Source organism: Lithobates pipiens, unplaced genomic scaffold, assembly GCF_037356315.1.
Source record: "Lithobates pipiens isolate NorthernLeopardFrog02 unplaced genomic scaffold, aLitPip1_a1.2 Scaffold_23, whole genome shotgun sequence".
Classification (NCBI taxonomy): Eukaryota; Metazoa; Chordata; class Amphibia; order Anura; family Ranidae; genus Lithobates; species Lithobates pipiens.
The window spans coordinates 318033407-318054008 of record NW_027507785.1 but is presented as its reverse complement, the minus strand read 5'-3'; positions in this window follow the sequence as shown (position 1 = coordinate 318054008).

Genomic DNA, 20602 nt, shown 5'->3' with positions numbered 1-20602 from the left:
CTTAAAGCAAAACACTTGAGATAAAAAACATTCCCCCTGAGTGATCTATGTACATTGTAGGGAATTTTACAAACTATGTTGCAGATTCCTACCTTTTGTTATTATGACAAAAGTGTGTTTGTCTGTGCACATGTGGGAAAGTGAATCTAATGAGAGTGATTTCATATTTATCAATCAGCTGTGCACCTGCAGAGATCTAATGAGGAAAGTGGCAATGTCTGCATCCCTTTAGACGTGTTCCTATTGTGAGTATCTCACCAAAAATAACATTTTTGCTGCAGGGGATGCCTGAAATCTGACTTGTATCTCAGTGTAGACTTCTGGGAAAATCGGTGAGCCAGTCACACAAGCAGGAAATTATGTTTCTGGAGGCAGTTCTGTACACATTCTGTGTACAGAACACCTCCAGGTGGCCATATTGCATCATATTTTCAGAAAATTACAGCGGCTGCAGATTGCAAGACCCCTTTCACACCGAGGGCATTTTGCAGGCGCAATAGCATTAGAAATAGCGCCTGCAATCCACCCTTATACTGCTGCTCCATTTTTTCCAGTGTGAAAGCCCTCGGGCTTTCACACTGGAGCGGTGCGCTGGCAGGACGACAGGAAAAGTCCTGCCAGCAGCTTCTTTGAAGCGGTGAAAGAGCGGTGTGTTTACTGCTCCTTCACCGCTGCTCCCCATTGAAATCAATGGGACAGTGCTGCAATACCGCTGGCAAAATGCCGCTATTGTGGCGTATTGCGGGCAGTTTTAACCCTTTCTCGGCCGCTAGCCAGGGGTAAAAGCACCCCGATAGCGGCCGAAATGCACTGCAAACCTGACGGTAAAACACAGCTAAAAATTGCTTGGTGTGAAAGCCGTCTAAAAGGAAATGTCATTTTTAATAACATTCAATCACAATATGACTTCTGTTGCAATTGTATATGCTATATTATTTTTTCTTTATTTGCTATTTTTATGTCACGTGACGTCAGAGGGGGGAGGGGTCACCCGTTTATGTCACCAGGTGGCCCCGCCCTTGGCTATATACTGTAACAGCTGTCACTGCGAAAGACTGCAGTCCGCCTCCCATGGAGGCAGAGTTTTTCCGGTTTATGTTTTTTTTTTTGGGACCGTCTGCGCCGTGATTGGTGACAGATTCACATTGCGGGACACTTTTTTTTTTTAAATAAAGGAGCTGTCAAAAACTGTCTGCTGTCGTTTTTACTTGTACCCCATACCCATTCACATAGGGGGGCAGGATCTGGGGCCCCCTTGTTAAAGGGGGCTTCCAGATTTTCGATAAGCCCCCTGCCCACAGATCCCCACAACTACCGCGCAAGGGTTGTAGGGATGAGGCCCTTGTCCCCATCAACATGGGGACAAGGTGCTTTGGGGTCCTCCCCATGTTGGGGGCATGTCGCCTGGTACGGTTCGGGGGGGGGCGCTCTATCATCCCTTTTCCTGCGGCCTGCCAGGTTGCGTGCTCGGATAAGGGTCTGGTATGGATTTTGGGGGAGACCACAGACCCTTTTGTTAAAATTTGGGCATGGAATTATCCCCTTACAATACAACATTACAATACATTACAGCCGCGAGCAATGTTAAATGACATTTTTTTCCTTTAGAAATTACATTTTGCTACAGTACTGTTATAAACATGGGAAAGAGGCGCTACTTTACAGGCAGACTAAGGACACTTCCAGGCATGATATTTAAAGGAATATTTCATTATTATTGTTTTACTTTAAGCATTATTAAAATCACTGTTCCCGAAAAAACTGTAAATTTTAAAAATTATTTTTGGATTGATACATGTCCCCTGGGGCAGGACCCGGGTCCCCAAACACTTTTTATGGCAATAATTTGCATATAAGTCTTTAAAATTAACACCATTTTTTTTTTCGTCTGTTCGCATGTTCTGGTGCGAACTAAACCAGAAAACTAAAAATGCTATATATTTCAGCTTACCAGGAAGTATGACTGTGTGCCCTTAGGTATACTCATATGCCACATTGTATGTAATACACATGTGTAGAAAAAAGGAAAATATACCAAAAGGGCTTATTTACAAAGGAAGGTCCAAGCTATACGGGGGGCTTTCTTATGTAAATAAGCCATAATGGTATATATTTTTTTGGTATATTATACATTTTTTTAACACCTTAGAGAATAAAATGGCGGTCGTTGCAATACTTTTTGTCACTCCGTATTTGCGCAGCGGTCTTACAAGCTCACCTTCTTTGGAAAAAATACACTTTTTTTGAATTAAAAAATAAGACACCAGTAAAGATAGCCTAATTTTATTTTTTTTATATTGGGAAAGATAATGTTACATGGAGAAAATTGATACCCAACAAGTCACGCTTCAAAATTGCACCTGCTCATGGAGTGGCGTCAAACTTTTACCCCTAAAAAATCTCCATAGGTGACGTTTAAATTTTTTTTACAGGTTGCATGTTTTGAGTTTACAGAGGAGGTCTAGGGCTGGAATTTCTGCTCGTGCTCAAACGGTCGCGGCGATACATCACATGTGTAGTTTGAACACCGTTTTCATATGCGGGTGCTACTCACGTATACGTTCGCTTCTGCGTGCGAGCTTGTCCCGCGGCACGTTAAAAAAAAAAATGTTTTTCTTATTTATTTTAACACAGTTTAAAAAAAAAAATTGGGTCACTTTTATTCCTATTACAAGGAATGTAAACATCCCTTGTAATAGAAAAAAAGCATGACAGGTCCTCTTAAATATGAGATCTGGGGGTCAAAAAGTCCTCAGATCTCATATTTGGACTTAAATGCAATAAAAGAAAAAAAAAACTTGTCATTTGAAAAAAATGACAACAAAAAAATTTGCCTTTAAGACGCATGGGCGGAAGTGACGTTTTGACGTCGCTTCCGCCCTGCTATGGTATGGAAACGGGTGGGGGGCCCATCTTAGCCTCACTCGTCTCCATCTCGATCGCCCCTGCCACTGTGGGAGGGCGTGAGAGAGTGGCGGGAAGGGGGGGGTGGCCCCTCTCCCGCCACCGACAAAGGTGATCTTGCGGCGAATCCGCCACAGAGACCACCATTATCGTAAACAGGACCGCCGACTCAAAAGATGGAAGCCGAGGTTGTGGCAGCAGCTGCTGCCGTTACGGAGAAGTCCATCTTTAAAGTGTCGACGTATATGTACAGGAGCCGGTCGGCAAGTTTAAAAGGGAAAAGAATTACTTTACAAATGCTTTAATCAAGAACCTTTTTTTTTTCTTTTGTAAAATTGGTCAGTGTCTTTTTTTTTAATAAGTCTCATTATGCAGATTACCCCTTCACGTCCTGTCTTGGTGACACAATAGGCAGAGAGAGGAAATCTAATATATGATATTAATGGAACATTTCAGTACAGCGATGTAGAATATAAAATCTGTAGGCCTGATCCTCATATCATCATGACTTAGATACAATTGTTAAATAAAGAATAGAGGTGAACAGTGTGATTCCCAACACGTTTCATAGACCATGGGTCCACTTCCTCAGGGAACAACTGGAAGTAATAATATATAATACTAACGCAACTCTAACCCATTCTAACACATGAATATGATTTCATCTAAACCATTCCATTGTAGCTCTGGCTGTATGTTTCGGGTCGTTGACCTGCTGGAAGGTGAACCTCCGCCCCGGTCTCAAGTCTTCCGCAGACCCTTAATGCCCTGTACAGACGATCGCACATTCTGGCAACATAATCCATGGATTTTTATCCCGATGGATGTTGGCTCAAACTTGTCTTGTCTTAAACTTGCATACACGGTCACACAAATCTTGGCAGAAATTCTGAACGTCAAGAACGCGGTGACGTACAACACGTACGACAAGCCGAGAAAAAATGAAGTTCAATAGCCAGTGCGGCTCTTCTGCTTGTTTCCGAGCATGCATGGCAATTTGTGTGTTGGAATTGTGTACACACGATCGGAATTTACGACAATGGATTTTGTTGTTGGAAAATTTGAGAACCAGCTCTTAAATTCTGTGTGATGGAAATTCCGATGGAAAATGTCCGATTGAGCCCACACACGGGTCGCAATTTCAGACAAAGCTCCTATCGAACATTTTCCGTCAGAAAATCCGACCGTGTGTACGCGGCATAACAGGTTTTCTTCTAAGATAGCCTTGTATTTAGCTCCATCCATCTTCCCATCAACTCTGACCAGCTTCCCTGTCCCTGCTGAAGAAAAGCATCCCCACCACATGATGCTGCCACCACCATGTTTCACAGTGGGGATGGTGTGTTCAGGGTGATGTGGAGTGTTAGTTTTCCACCACACATAGTTTTGTTTTTAGGCCAAAAAGTTACATTTTGGTCTCATCTGACCAGAGCACCTTTTTCCACGTTTGCTGTGTCCCCCACATGGCTTCTCGCATACTGCAAACAAGACTTCTTATGACTTTCTTTCACCAATGTCTTTCTTCTTGTCACTCTTCCATAAAGGGCAGATTTGTGGAGAGACGACTAATAGTTGTCCTGTGGACAGATTCTCCCACCTGAGCTGTGGATCTCTGCAGCTCCTCCAGAGTTATCATGGGCCTCTTGGCTGCTTCTCTGATGAATGCTCTCCTTGCCCGGCCGGTCAGTTTAGGTGGAGGGCCATGTCTTGGTAGGTTTGCAGTTGTGCCATACTCTTTCCATTTTCGGATGATGGATTGAACAGAGCTCTGTGAGATGTTCAAAGCTTGAGAGATTTTTTTATAACCTAACCCTGCTTTATACTTCTCCACAACTTTATCCCTGACTTGTCTGGTGCGTTCCTTGGCCTTCGTGATGCTCTTTGTTCACTAAGGTTCTCTCACAAACCTCTGAGGGCTTCACAGAACAGCTGCATTTATACTAAATATCAAAACTAACAAAACAAGTTTTTTTTCCGCTCTGCACATGTCTAATGGAGACTCGCTGGATGCTTACTTTCAAAGTAGGGTTGGCATTTGGGGGCCACAAGTAGGCCAATCTCTACGGACTAATCCAGATTTCGGGCATGTAGTGATTTCTGTCATCGCTCTACATTAAATTGAAGAATACAGTTTCCTTTTCTTATAACAACTCTCTTTTTAACAGGAAATAAAGTGCACTAATAGTAATAAAATAAAAAAAGATAAAAAAAAAAAGAAAAAAAAAAAGACATCCACTTCTGCAAGCCCATCACTCATTCTTCAACATGGAACCACAAACAGAGCCATCCGCTGTCTCGGGCGTACGGTAATGGCCATCGACTCTCATGACAAACTATGTTTGCAATCATTACTCTAAGCCCTCGTAAGATGATTACAGTTTTCTAAATCCAGGGCTGTGAATAAATGTGAGGGACAATGATGTAAGTGTTCCCAGGGACCAATATTTATCCTTCATATCTCGAGGTGAGCCAAGATGCTCATAAGCTCTGTTAAACCTTTAACATAGGAAGCGATCTATCACAGCCGGGGCCCACATGCTACGTCCATATTGAACCAATTAGGCCCGGCCGGTTTCGTCATCTTTCATAAAGGCAAGATAAGTTTTCCGAGCGTGGTACAGTGCAGCGATTGAATTTTGATCAAACACACATGCTCCACAACCTAGTATGGATATTTAAAAGCTGTGAAATGTTCTGAAAACTTCAGACTCGAGCAGCCGGCCAAGAGGACAGGATGTACTCCAAGGGAGTGGGAAAAGAGGCGTCTTTCTTTTTTTTTTTTGTAACTCCGTACATCTGCAAAACAAATATTTTTGTACTTTTTTTTTATTTATTTTTTTATTTTATTTTTTAACATCTTTGAAAACTGCAGTCAGTGGCCCAGATTTTTTTAAATGATAATGTACGGTAGCCTAATATTCTACATGTGGGCACAAGGCGGCAGCGACCAGTAAGGACTTTAAAGAGGAAGTAAATCCTGATGAGTTTACTTCCTCTTTCATTCCCTGCAAAGGCAAAGCATAATAGACTACTGTGCATCGCATAGTAGTCCATTATGTGTCACTTACCTGACACAGGAGCCAGTGATGTCACCGCTGTCCCCTGTAGTCCGGAGCATCCATCTTCTCGGTGGGGTCTCACTGCTCCACCGCTGTCATTCAGCGAAGCCGCGATGACGTCACTCCCGCGCAATGCGCATGGGAGCCGACACGCGCGGCATCTTCGTCGTTGACGATGCCGCGCTCAGTGCACCTGCGCGCCGCTGTCTACGGCGCATGCGCCATAGACAGCGGTGCCTGTCTTTCGGCAAATATCTCCTAAACTGTGTAGGTTTAGGAGATATTTCTTGGACCTACAGGTAAGCCTTAATCTAGGCTTACCTGTAGGTCAAAGTGTGTTGTAAGGGGTTACAACAACATTTTTGTACTTTGACCACTTAAAGTGGAGGTCCACCATAAAGTGGACCTTCCGCTCATTGGAATCCTCCCCCCCTCCGGCGCCACAATTGGCACCTTTCAGGGGGGAGGGGGGGTGCAGGTACCTGTACAGTACAGGTATCTGCACCCACTTCAGGCATAGCTATCTGCGGAAAGGGGCGTAGATTCTGCAGAATCTACACCCCTTTCCGAAAGTCCCCCCGCTGCCTGCTGGGAAACACACGGATCCCAGAGACAGCGGGGACCATCCTTATTGCGCAGCGCGACTTGCGCATGCGCAGTAGGGAACCGGGAAATGAAGCCGAAAGGCTCCACTTCCTGATTCCCATACCCAAGATGGTGGCGGCAGCACCCGAGAGACGATTGAGAGATCGGCTTCGGGTGCCGACATCGCGGGCGCGCTGGGCGGGTAAGTGTCCTTATTTTAAAAGTCAGCAGCTGCAGTATTTGTAGCTGCTGGCTTTAAAAAAAAAAAAAAACGGCGGAACTCCCGGCGGACTCCCGCTTTAAGGACCAGGCCTCTTTTTCAGATTTGGTGTTTACATGTTTAAAACAGTTTTTTTGCTAGAAAATTACTTAGAACCCCCCAAACATTATATATATTTTTTTTCTAATACCCTAGAGAATAAAATGGCGGTCATTGTAATACTTTTTTTTACAACGTATTTGCGCAGCGGTCTTACAAGCGCACTTTTTTGGGAAAAAATTCACTTTTTTTAATAAAAAAATAAGACAGCAGTAAAATTAGCCCAATTTTTTTTTTTATACTGTGAAAGATAATGTTACGCCAAGTAAATTGATACCCAACATGTCACGCTTCAAAATTGCGCCCGCTCGTGGAATAGCATCAAACTTTTACCCTCAAAAATCTCTATAAGGGACATTTTAAAAATTCTACAGGTTGCATGTTTTGCGTTAGGCCGCGTACACACGCGCGGACTGTTTGCCCAACCTTGTTCGTCAAACAGTTTCGGCAAACAGTCCGCTCAAAATTTGCATGAGCGGACTTGCCCACACACGAGCGGACTGTTTGACGAACAAGGTTGGGCAAACAGTTCGCTCAACTTTTGAAATGAACGGACTCGCCCACGTAAGGAGGAGGCAAATCCGCCCATTTCGAGCGCGTGTACAGGTAGGCGGGGCCCGCGAGGGAAACGTCGCGGGCTCCGCCGCCTGGAATGGGCTTAAAGGGGAACCCCAACGCCGAAAAAAATCGGCGTGGGGGTTCCCCCAAAGTCCACACCAGACCCTTGTCCGAGCACGCTACCCGGCCGGCCAGGAAAGGGGGGCGAGCGAGCGCGCCCCCCCTCCTGAGCCGTACCAGGCCGCGTGCCCTCAACATGGGGGGGTGCCTTGGGGAAGGGGGGGCCGCGCGGCCCCCCCACCCCAAAGCACCTTGTCCCCATGTTGATGAGGACAAGGGCCTCTTCCCGACAACCCTGGCCGTTGGTTGTCGGGGTCTGCGGGCGGGGGGCTTATCGGAATCCGGGAGCCCCCTTTAAGAAGGGGGCCCCCGGATACCGGCCCCCCACCCTATGTGAATGAGTATGGGGTACAATGTACCCCTACCCATTCACCTGTGAAATAAAGTACCAAAAAAAACACAACACAGGGGGAAAAAATATTTTATTGCACAGCTCCGGGGGTCTTCCGTCTTCGGGGGTCTTCTCGCCGGACTCCTCCGCTATCTGTGTGTAGCTCTTTTACTAGCGGAGGAGTCCGGCTTTCTTCCTCCCCGCCGCCGGCCTCTTCTCCCGACTTCGGGGGTCTTGTCCCCCTCTTCGGTTCTTCTGCCGGGCCACCGCGCCTTCTTGTAGCTCTTTTACAGGCGGTGGCCCGGTCTTCTGTCGCCGCTGTCGTCGTCGCCGCCGCCGCCGCCGCCGCCGCCTTCCGTTCTTGTTCTTCTTCTTGTTCTTCTTCTTGTTCTCCTGGAGATGTTGACTCGACGATCTCTCCGGCCGGAATGCCAGGGACACGCTCCGCTGCCACTTATATAGTGACAATGGGGCGGTGTCACATGGTATATGTCACATGGGTTGGTCACATGGTTGATGTCACATGGGGACTATGACATCGTAAGGGGGCGGGGTCACCATGTGACCAACCCATGTGACATATACCATGTGACACCGCCCCATTGTCACTATATAAGTGACCGCACAGCGCGGCTCTGGCATTCCGGCCGGAGAGATCGTCGAGTCAACATCTCCTGGGGAAGAAGAAGAACAAGAAGAACAAGAACGGAAGGCGGCGGCGGCAACAGAAGACCGGGCCACCGCCTGTAAAAGAGCTACAAGAAGGCGCGGTGGCCCGGCAGAAGAACCGAAGAGAGGGACAAGACCCCCGAAGTCGGGAGAAGAGGCCGGCGGCGGGGAGGAAGAAAGCCGGACTCCTCCGCTAGTAAAAGAGCTACACACAGATAGCGGAGGAGTCCGGCGAGAAGACCCCCGAAGACGGAAGACCCCCGGAGCTGTGCAATAAAATATTTTTTCCCCCTGTGTTGTGTTTTTTTTGGTACTTTATTTCACAGGTGAATGGGTAGGGGTACATTGTACCCCATACTCATTCACATAGGGTGGGGGGCCGGTATCCGGGGGCCCCCTTCTTAAAGGGGGCTCCCGGATTCCGATAAGCCCCCCGCCCGCAGACCCCGACAACCAACGGCCAGGGTTGTCGGGAAGAGGCCCTTGTCCTCATCAACATGGGGACAAGGTGCTTTGGGGTGGGGGGGCCGCGCGGCCCCCCCTTCCCCAAGGCACCCCCCATGTTGAGGGCACGCGGCCTGGTACGGCTCAGGAGGGGGGGCGCGCTCGCTCGCCCCCCTTTCCTGGCCGGCCGGGTAGCGTGCTCGGACAAGGGTCTGGTGTGGACTTTGGGGGAACCCCCACGCCGATTTTTTTCGGCGTTGGGGTTCCCCTTTAAGCCCATTCCAGGCGGCGGAGCCCGCGACGTCTCCTTCGCGGGCCCCGCCTACCTGTACACGCGCTCGAAATGGGCGGACTTTCCGAGCGGGAACAGTCCGCTCATTTCGAAAGTACAGCGGACAAGCCCACACACGGGCGGACTGTTCGCTCAAACACAGTTTCAGCGGACAGTTTTTCGGAATTTCCGAAAGACTTTGTCCGTCCAACTGTCCGCTGAAACTGTCCGCTGAAAGCCCACACACGAGCGGACTGTCCGCCCAAACACTGTTCAGCGGACAAGGTTGGGCGAACAGTCCGCCCGTGTGTACGCGGCCTTACAGAGGAGGTCCAGGGCTAGAATTATTGCTCTTGCTCTACCGATCACGGCGAAAACCTCACATGTGTGGTTTGACCGCCGTTTTCATATGCGGGCGCTACTCAGGTATGCGTTCACTTCTGTGCGCGAGCTCGTCGGGACGGGGTGTTTTTTTTCTTATTTATTTTACTTGATTTTATTTATTTTTATACTTTAAAAAAAAAAAAAAATGGATCACTTTTATTTCTATTACAAGGAATGTAAACATCCCTTGTAATAGAAAAAAGCATGACAGGTCCTCTTAAATATGAGATCTGGGGTCAAAAAGTGTTCAGATCTCAAATTTCGACTTAAATGCAATAAAAAAATGACATTGAAAAAAAATTTACCTTTAAGACGTATGGGCGGAAGTGACGTTTTGACGTCGCTTCCGCCCTCCTATGGTATAGAGACGAGTGGGGGCCATCTTAGCCTCACTCGTCTCCATACCCAGCCGAGGAAAGTTCCCGATCGCCTCCACCGCTCCATAGCCAAAATAAGAAGTGAGGGCAAATCCACCAGAACTAGCGTACCCATTGGAGGATTTCCCCTCTAGCCTAGGTTCACACTGAATGCGGGTATGAAATTGGGCGAGGGCGGCATTTCAGTGCGAGTTCGGGGCCGATCTGAGAGACTGCTGTGCTGGTTCATGCAGAGTTGACTATTGAAATCGCCAAAAGTAGTAGTGCAGGAACTACTTTTGGGAATCGGTGGCGCGCCGCAAAGTTGGCGTCGCACTGATACGGATGGCGCCGTTGCTGGCATGCGATTTGACAGGGGGCTCAATCCTGTTCTGAGGTCAACCCAACATTTGGGATTTTCTTTCACTTTAAAATGAAAGGGCTGGGCGGGTGGGGGGCATATGCTCCACCCTGGGTACAGACGGTTTGAAATTATAACAAGTTCTACGGCTCATGATAGCTAAGGGCCTGCATGATATGCTGCCTTGTAACATTCAAGTTCAGGCTATTAGTATGATGAAGCCGCATAATAGCCTCCAATTTGTGTACTGCCTTTTATAAAGCCCCTGTGCTGCATTAATGCCCCTTTAACTAAGTCATTTGGGCCAAGCTGACCCAAACAAACTATTCGCTAAACTAACAGGTGTGCCCGTTGCTGGAATTAGTATATACAGTGCCTTGCAAAAGTATTCACCCTCCCCCCCCCCCCCCCCTTGGCTTTTTACCTATTTTGTTACATTACAGCCTTTAGTTCAATGTTTTTTTAAAATCTGAATTATATGCAATGGATCAGAACACAATAGTCTAAGTTAGTGAAGTAAAATTAGAAAAATATATACATAAAACAAATTTTTGTCAGAAATAAAAAACTGATAATTGGCATGTGCGTATGTATTCACCCCCTTTGTTATGAAGCCCATAAAAAGCTCTGGTGCAACCAATTACCTTCAGAAGTCACATAATTCGTGAAATGATGTCCACCTGTGTGCAATCTCAGTGTCACATGATCTGTCATTACATATACACACCTTTGTGAAAGGCCCCAGAGGCGGCAACACCTAAGCAAGAGGCACCACTAACCAAACACTGCCATGAAGACCAAGGAACTCTCCAAACAAGTAAGGGACAATGTTGTTGAGAAGTACAAGTCAGGGTTGGGTTATAAAAAAAAAAAAAATATCCAAATCTTTGATGATCCGTAGGAGCACCAAATCTATCATAACCAAATGGAAAGAACATGGCACAACAGCAAACCTGCCAAGAGACGGCCGCACACCAAAACTCACGGAGCGGGCAAGGAGGGCATTAATCAGAGAGGAGCACAGAGACCTAAGGTAATCCTGGAGGAGCTGCAGAGTTCCACAGCAGAGACTGGAGTATCTGTACATAGGAGGACAATAAGCCGTACGCTCCATAGAGTTGGGCTTTATGGCAGAGTGGCCAGAAGAAAGACATTACTTTCAGCAAAAAACAAAATGTCACGTTTTGAGTTTGCGAAAAGGCATGTGGGAGACTCCCAAAATGTATGGAGGAGGAAGGTGCTCTGGTCTCATGAGACTAAAATTTTACTTTTTGGCCATCAAAGAAAACGCTATGTGCAAACTCAACACATCACATCACCCAAAGAACACCATCTCCACCGTGAAACATGGTGGTGGCAGTATCATGCTGTGGGGATGTTTTTCAGCAGTCGGGACTGGGAAACTGGTCAGAATTGAGGGAAAGATGGATGGTGCTAAATACAGGGATATTCTTGAGCAAAACCTGTGATTTGAGGCTAGGATGGAGGTTCACCTTCCAGCAGGACAATGACCCCAAACACACTGCTAAAGCAACACTTGAGCGGTTTAAGGGGAAAAAACATGTAAATGTGTTGGAATGGCCTAGTCAAAGCTCAGACCTCAATCCAATAGAAAATATGTGGTCAGACGTAAAGATTGCTGTTCACAAGTGCAAACCAACCAATTTGAAGGAGCTGGGGCAGTTTTGCAAAGAGGAATGGGCAAAAATCCCAGTGGTAAGATGTGGCAAGCTAATAGAGACTTATCCAAAGCGACTTGGAGAGCTGTGATAGCCACAAAAGCTGACTCTACAAAGTATTGACTTTAGGGGGGTGAATAGTTATGCACATAGTAGTGCACGTAATGTCGTGGTTGGGATTCGAACCAGCGACGCTTTTTACTGCTAGGCGAGAGTGCTAACCACTACACCACTGTGCCACCCTATACTTACCTGCTCTGTATAATGGTTTTGCACAGAGCAGCCCTGATCCTCCTCTTTTCGGGGTGCCTCGTCGGCGCTCCTGGCCCCTCCCTTCTGGTGAGTGCCCCCACAGCAAGCAGCTTGCTATGGGGGCACCTGAGCCAAGCCGCAGCTCTGTGTGTCCATTCAGACACGGAGCCGGGGTTCGGTTTCTCTCCTGCACAGGCGAGTCTCTCCTGCAACATTGCTGGATAGAGAGGGGGCTCAGGTAAGTATGAGGGGGGGCTGAGTAGGGCTGCTGCACAAAGAAGATTTTTTTTTATCTTAATGCATAGAATGCATTAAGATAAAAAAAAAAAAAAAAAACCTTCTGACTCTACAACCACTTTAAGGGCAGATGGATTCCAGGAAATAAATACTACATGAATCATCTGCCCTTACTCAAGATGGCCACGGCCAGAAATGTTGGGGGGGAGGGGGGTTTCAAAGTGATTACACAAGAAAATAAAGCACAGAGACATGGGTGGATGGGGGCGTTTACTGAGTTTACTTTGAATATTAAAGCGGGAGTCCGCCGGGACTCCGCGTTTTTTTTTTTTTTTTTTAAGTCAGCAGCTACAAATACTGCAGCTGCTGACTTTTAAAATGGTGACACTTACCTGTCCAGCGCGCCCGCGATGTCGGCACCCGAAGCCGATCTCTAGATCGACACTCGGGTGCTGCCGCCGCCATCTTGGGTATGGGAATCAGGAAATGGAGCCTTTCGGCTTCATTTCCCGGTTCCCTACTGCGCATGCGCGAGCCGCGCGGCGCAATCCGGACGGTCCCCGCTGCCTCTGGGAACTGTGTGTTTCCCAGCAGGCAGCGGGGCACTTGCGCAAAGGGGCAGGCAGTTGCGGAAAGGGGCGTAATCTACGCCCCTTTCCGCAGACAGCTATCCCGGAAGTGGGTGCAGAATACCTGTACTGTACAGGTATCTGCACCCCCCTCCCCCCTGAAAGGTGCCAATTGTGGCGCCGGAGGGGGGGGGGATTCCGATGAGCAGAGGTCCATTTTAGGGTGGACCTCCGCTTTAACCAGTTGCCGACCATCCGCCGCAGTTGTACTCACAGTCGTGCCTGTTGACAATCACAGGCATGACTCCTAGAGGGAGAGGCATGATGGGATTTGTAGTTTCACCACAGCTGCTGGAGGGCCGAGGTTGCCTACCTCTGCAATAAAGTAAAGCAGGCTTGTTATACTAACTGTGGAACCTAAGAGGGTTAATCTTTCGCATTGTGTAAAAAGGCTGTTTGAGTCTGCCTTCTCTGATCCTCCCCTTCTTTCACGGATCCCAACTCATCTCCTGATAAGACAGAGCCTTTGGAGTCACTCTGCACATGCTCAGTTTGGTATGTTTTACTACAAGAGTTTTCTGTTTTGTTTTCTTGGGAGGGTGCGTGTGATCAGCACAGGCCCAATCAGCACTGTCCAGACAGAGGGTCAGGGGTCATGCAGCCTCATAGAACAGTTAGAGTAAAATCTGTGTACACAACACCTCCAGGTAGCCATGTTGCATTTTACAGAAAAGATTGCAGATTGAAAAGGAAAGGATAATTTTTAATAACATTCAATTACAAAATGACTTGAATTTAAAGTGTATGTGCTATATAATTCTTTTTTAAATTTGCTATCCCCCCCCCCCTCACCATGAAAGCGGAGTTACCCTTTAAAGCGTTTGTTACCCCTCAACACTTCATATTCCCGATGTGCGCCTGCTGTACCATGTACTTGTCTGAGAAAGTCTCCCGTTCTCTTTGTATCGTTTACTTTGTATGAAATCCCTGGTGTTCCTGCCAGCCCTTCTGCTTTCCTATTTAAAAAAAAACTGACCACATTATGCAGGGGTCAGTTCTCTAGCTAGACTGGGAACTCAGTGTGCTCCCCTCCAAAGATCAGACTTGTCCTGACCCCCTCCCCCTCCCCACTGCACAGCCATTCACTGGGAAGCTCAGTGGTCCTGCTGTTTCTACCCCCCCCCCCCCCAGCTCTTATGCAGCTGAGAACAGAGGGAATGTGATCACTTATAGAAAAAAATAAAAAAAAGGGAACGAAAATGTTTTGCCTTTCATTTCTATTTTAAACCGAATGGGTTATTTTACAAAGTGATGGTTTACGATCACTTTAAAGTTGCGTGTTCATGTACGTTGCATTGAGGCAGCCCATTGAAATCAACGGGCTGCCAAAGAATACAAAACGTCCCGTAAAACTGGACTTGCCACAAAATTTGTACTGCAATGCACTATATTTAGTGAATGTCATAATGCAGCTACGTGGCTTGCATGAATACAGGCATTATCAGGCGTTATGACAATGCACTGGTCCAAATAAGCCCTAAGACATTTCCTAGCAAACCTATCATAACAAGTGGGGGATGAGGACTACAAAAAAAATATATATATATCAAAAAATAAAATAAATAATATATCATCATATAATAATATACAAATTTTTTTTTTTTATATATATATATATATATATATATCAAAAAATAAAATAAATAATATATCATCATATAATAATATACAAAAAATTATTATTATTTTTTTTTTTAAATCAGACAGTAAATAATTACAGTATATGTATACAAGGATGTAGATGATGAACCCCAGCGCTCCCGGACTGAGCAAGTCCTGTTGTATCATCGAGTCCTAGACAATTAATTCTACAGATCAAAGGGTGACCATCTGCATTACCCAACTTCAATTACAATGTATCCACTGTCACTGCGTAACCTTATTATCTGAAAGGATTACACGCGAGGTAGTTAGTGGATACATTTATAGCTATTTGCGAGATATCTGAAAACGCAAGGACACCGCCTATCAGTACAAGTTAGAATGCACAGCCAAGGACCAAAGAAGAGATGTCTCAGCTCAACGAGACAGTAAAGTGGAGCAGATGTTGTTTGAAGGACAAAATTAACATCTGCACAAATTAAAAAAAAAAAAGAAGATATTTTATTTTGATATTAAAGTGATATTAACCGCTTGAGCTCTGGAATATTAACCCCCCCCCCCACCGCCCTTCATAACCAGGCCATTTATTGCGATACGGCACTGCGTTATTTTAATTGACAATTGCGCGGTCATGGAATTCTGTATACAAATACAATGTATGTCTTTTATTCTTAAAGTGGAGGGCTACCCCAAAAAAACAAAATTACATTGAAATGTTCCAAAAAAAAAAAAAAAAAAATACAAAAAAAAATACAAAAAAATATGGAAAAAAAAAGAAAAAATAATAAATTAAAAACAACAAAAAAAAAAAATGAAAAAAAATTGCAATTGCAATAACAATGCCTGTTGCTAGGCAGATCGTCCTAATCTGCCTCTTCCTACTCCATCGTGATCTTCAGTCTTCTCCTCCTTGTGTTGTCTTCTGGGAAATGGGGTGCACTGTGTTCTGGGAACTGTGTGTGTCCCAGAACACAGCGTACCCCATTCACAAAGCGCTGCGCGACTCGTGCATGCGCAGTAGGAAACGGGAAGTGAAGCCGCAAGGCTCCACTGCCCATTTCCCTTAGATAGATCCCTTAGATAGAATGGCGGCACCGGGACACGAGAGCCAAGGGGTGAGTCGGCTTCGGGCGGCTGACATCGTGGGCACCCTGGACAGGTAAGTGCTTATTAAAGTCAGCAGCTACAGTGTTTGACTTTTAAAACAAAAATTTTTTCAGCTGGCCCTCCCCTTTAAGCAGCACAGCAGTAACATAATCCAAAACACTGATGCGTTGAATACCTTCATTGAATACCTTTTTGATCACCACTGAGCTTTATATTTTTTGCGCTATAAACAAAAAAATATATATATATTTTACTTTCTGCATAAAACATCTCCAATAAAAAAAATTTGTGAAAAAAAATCTTCATAAATTTAAGCCGAAAAGTATTCTGCTATATTTTTTGTTAAAAAAAAAATCCCAATAAGCATCCCAATAATTATCCCAATAAGATTGCTTATTACTTCAAAAATAAGATTGAGATGATTCGTCTCGAGATCTCCGCTCTACAGACATCTCAAATACTACGGTCACCATCTGACTCAATCCTACACTCCTTAACTCATATCTTCAACCTCTCACTCTCTACTGGCATCTTCCCCAACCCTCTAAAACATGCACTAGTCACTCCCATACCAAAAAAGGCCTCAGACCCCACCAATCTTAAAACCTTAAAGCGGGAGTCCGCCGGGAGTTCCGCCGTTTTTTTTTTTTTTTTTTAAAGCCAGCAGCTACAAATACTGCAGCTGCTGACTTTTAAAATAGTGACACTTACCCGCCCAGTGCGCCCGCAATGTCGGCACCCGAAGCCGATCTCTCGATCGTCTCTCGGGTGCTGCCGCCGCCATCTTGGGTATGGGAATCAGGAAGTGGAGCCTTTCGGCTTCATTTCCCGGTTCCCTACTGCGCATGCGCAGTAAGGATGGTCCCCGCTGTCTCTGGGATCCGTGTGTTTCCCAGCAGGCAGCGGGGGACTTTCGGAAAGGGGCGTAGATTCTGCGGAAAGGGGCGTACCTTCTGCAGAATCTACACCGGAAGTGGAGGCAGATACCTGTACTGTACAGGTACCTGCACCCCCCTCCCTCCTGAAAGGTGCCAATTGTGGCGCCGGAGGGGGGGAGAGTTCCAATGAGCGGAAGGTCCACTTTAGGGTGGACCTCCGCTTTAAGACCCATCTCTTTACTCCCTTTTGCTTCCAAACTCCTTGAACGTTTAGTCTACAACCGACTGAGCAACCACCTTCTCGATCCCTTTCAGTCTGGATTTCGCCCACAGCACTCCACAGAAACTGCCCTCCTAAAACTCACAAACGGCTTACTAACAGCCAAAACCAACGCTCATTATTCTATACTCTTACTCTTGGACCTTTCTGCTGCCTTTGATACAGTTGACCACCCCCTCCTCCTCTTCAAAAACTCAATTTTCTTGGTCTCCATGGCTGCACTCTCCGTTGGTTTGAATCTTACCTATCTCATCGCACCTTCAGTGTCACTTACAACTCCACTTCCTCTTCTCCAACTCCCGTTGGGGTCCCCCAAGGTTCTGGCTTTGGAGCTCTACTATTCTTGATCTACACGTCCTCCCTGGGTCAGCTGATAGCGTCCCATGGCTTCCACTACCATTTATATGCTGATGACACCCAAATCTATCTCTCTGCCCCTCAGCTAACCCCATCAATCTCCTCACACATCACTGATCTACTAACAGACGTATCAGCCTGGATGTCACACCACCTTCTCAAACTTAATCTATCTAAAACCGAGCTCTTAATATTTCCTCCCCCATGTGCCCCTTCACCTGACTTCTCTGTCAAGATCAATGGCACATCTATCAGTCAGTCCCCACATGCCAGGGTGCTAGGGGTAACCTTAGACTCCGAACTGTCCTTTCAGGCCCACATACAATCCCTGTCCAAATAATGCCGCCTCCACAACATTTCCAGAATACGCCCCTTTTTACCTAATGACACCACCAAGCTTCTAATTCACTCCCTGGTCATCTCTCACCTTGACTACTGCAACTCCCTCCTCATTGGATTACCTTTACATTGACTATCCCCCTTCAGTCCATAATGAATGCGGCTGCCAGACTCATCCACCTTACCAGCCATTCAGTGTCCTCCACCCCTCTCTGCCAATCATTCCACTGGCTTCCACTCACCCAATGAATAAAATTCAAAGTACTAACAATAAATTACAAAGCCATCCATAACTCTGCCCCCAGATACATCACTGACCTAGTTCCAAAATACCAACCAAGCCGCTATCTTTGGTCATCCCAAGACCTCCTGCTCTCCAGCTCCCTTGTCACCTCCTCCCATGCTCTCCTCCAGGATTTCTCCAGAGCTTCTCCCATCCTTTGGAACTCCCTACCCCAATCTGTCTGACTGTCCCCTAATCTATCCATCTTTAGACGATCCCTGAAAACCCTTCTCTTTAAAGAAGCCTATCCTGCTTCTAACTAACACTGTTTTACTTCCTCCATCAGCTCATCCCCCACAGCTATTACCTTTTGTATCTATTGACCCTTCCTTTAAGATTGTAAGCTCTAATGAGCAGGGCCCTCTGATTCCAAATTGTAATGTAACTGTAATGTCTGCCCTCATGTTGTAAAGCGCTGCACAAACTGTTGGAGCTATATAAAACCTGTATAATAATAATATATTGGTTTGCACAAAAGTTATAGCGTCCAAACACTATGGGATATATACTGGAATTTTTATTTTAAAAAAAAATGTTATACTAGTAATGGCGGTGATCAGCAACTTATAGTGGAACTGCGACATTGTGGCGGACAATCAAAAACATCTGACGCAGCCAGGATCGCCGCGCTGTGCACCCCCGCGGCCATTCTGGGCTGCTGTCGTATGATGGCGGCCCAGAACAAAAGCTGCACCGCCCCGCCAGCATTTGATTGTGGGCGGGCAGCAAGCAGTTAAAGTGGTTGTAAAGGCAGAATGTTTTTTATTTTAATTCAAGATTAAAAAAAAAAACCTATGTGCAGCAGCCCCCCCCCCCCCTCCGTCCAATACTTACCTGAGCCCCATCTCGATCCAGCGATGTGCACGGTTGCCTCGGCTGTCTGGGACTCACCCTCCTGATGGTCCAGACCAGTCTATCTCAACCTTTTCAACACAGAGGAACCCTTGAAATAGTTCTCCGATCTCAGGGACCCCCTGCTAAAAATGAGAAATCTACAAACTCATGATACATCAGTGTGATGGTCAGTGAGAAGAATGGTCCTTACACTTGTGGACATTGGGAAGAATTACCTCCTTACAGATAGCTAAAAAGATCAATGGTGTCAGTGGGAACTTATCTGAGAGGAAGAAATTGCCCAATGCTGAAGGAACCCTGGTTGAGAATCACTGGTCCAGAGACACAGTAGCGGCGCCATTGGCTCCCGTTGCTGTCAAAGTCAATCAACCAATGAGGAGAAAGGGGGGGGGCGAGGCATAGATCAAAAGGTGGTCAACTGCAGCGGGTGATTGCTCTGAATGAATAAGAAGCGTCTCAAATTGACCTCAAAAGCATGTTTATTTTTTATTTATTTATTTCAGTTACTTATATAGCGCCATCAATTTGTGCAGCGCTTTACATATACATTGTACATTCACATCAGTCCCTACCATCAAGGAGCTTACAATCTAAGGTCCCTAACTCACATTCATACATACTAGGGGCAATTTAGACAGGATCCAATTAACCTACCAGCATGTCTTTGGAGTGTGGGAGGAAACCAGAGTACCTGGAGGAAACCCACGCAGGCACAGGGAGAACATGCAAACTCCAGGTGACCCTTCTTACTGCTAGGCGAAAGTGCTACCCACTACACCACTGTGCCGCCCCATGTTGGCTTTGCCCATGGTCCACCACTGGCCCTTACTCCCCATCGCTCTGACCTTTCCTCTACCTGTGTAATCTGCAGGGGAGGACTGGGAGTATTTGGCTTGGGAGGCAAACATATCTAAATGGCCTTTTTATAGCAAGGAGTTTCCGGTGGACAACAGGTGGCCATGATAAAAGGCTAGCACTGGTTACCTGCCTAGGCAAATGATGTCATACATCCAATGAATCCTCAGGAGGGGAGGAGGCTTTTTTTCACCTAAGCACACTCTCCTGCATGCATACATGAACTAAGGGCAGGAAGTAAATGCTACATGAATCATAAAAAAACAATAAAACGGGAAATTCCCCCAAGGGGATTTTTTTTTATCAGCAAAATAATGAAATATTATTGGAATTTTAAAATCTTATTGTATCAAAAAGGTGAAAGGCAAATTCATTGAGAGCTTTAATGATCTCTGGTATGTGACACATAAATAACATAATCCATCATCCCCCCCCCCCCTTTTTTTCCTTGAGAGGTCCAGGAGTGTGGCTTCTTCTAAGTTCTCTGGAGGAGGGGTTCATCTGAAGGGTGTAGAGACAACATAAGGAGACTTCAGGATCACTGAAATCAAAAAATGATCTCTGGTATGTGACATATAAATAATATAATCCATCATCCCCCTTCCCTTTTTTTTCCTAGCGAGGTCCAGGAGCGTGGCTTGTAAGTTCTCTAGAGGCGGGGGGCACCTGAAGGGTGTAGTCAGCATAAGGACACTTCAAGATCACTGAGATCAAAAAATGAATTCTGGTATGTGACATATATAAATAACAATCCAACAGTCTCTATTCCCCCCCCCCCCCCTCCCTTTTTTTCCTTGAGAGGTCCAGGAGCGTGGCTTTTGTAAGTTCTCTGGAGGTGGGGCTTGCCTGAAGGGTGTAGAGACAGCATAAGGAGACTTCAGGATCACT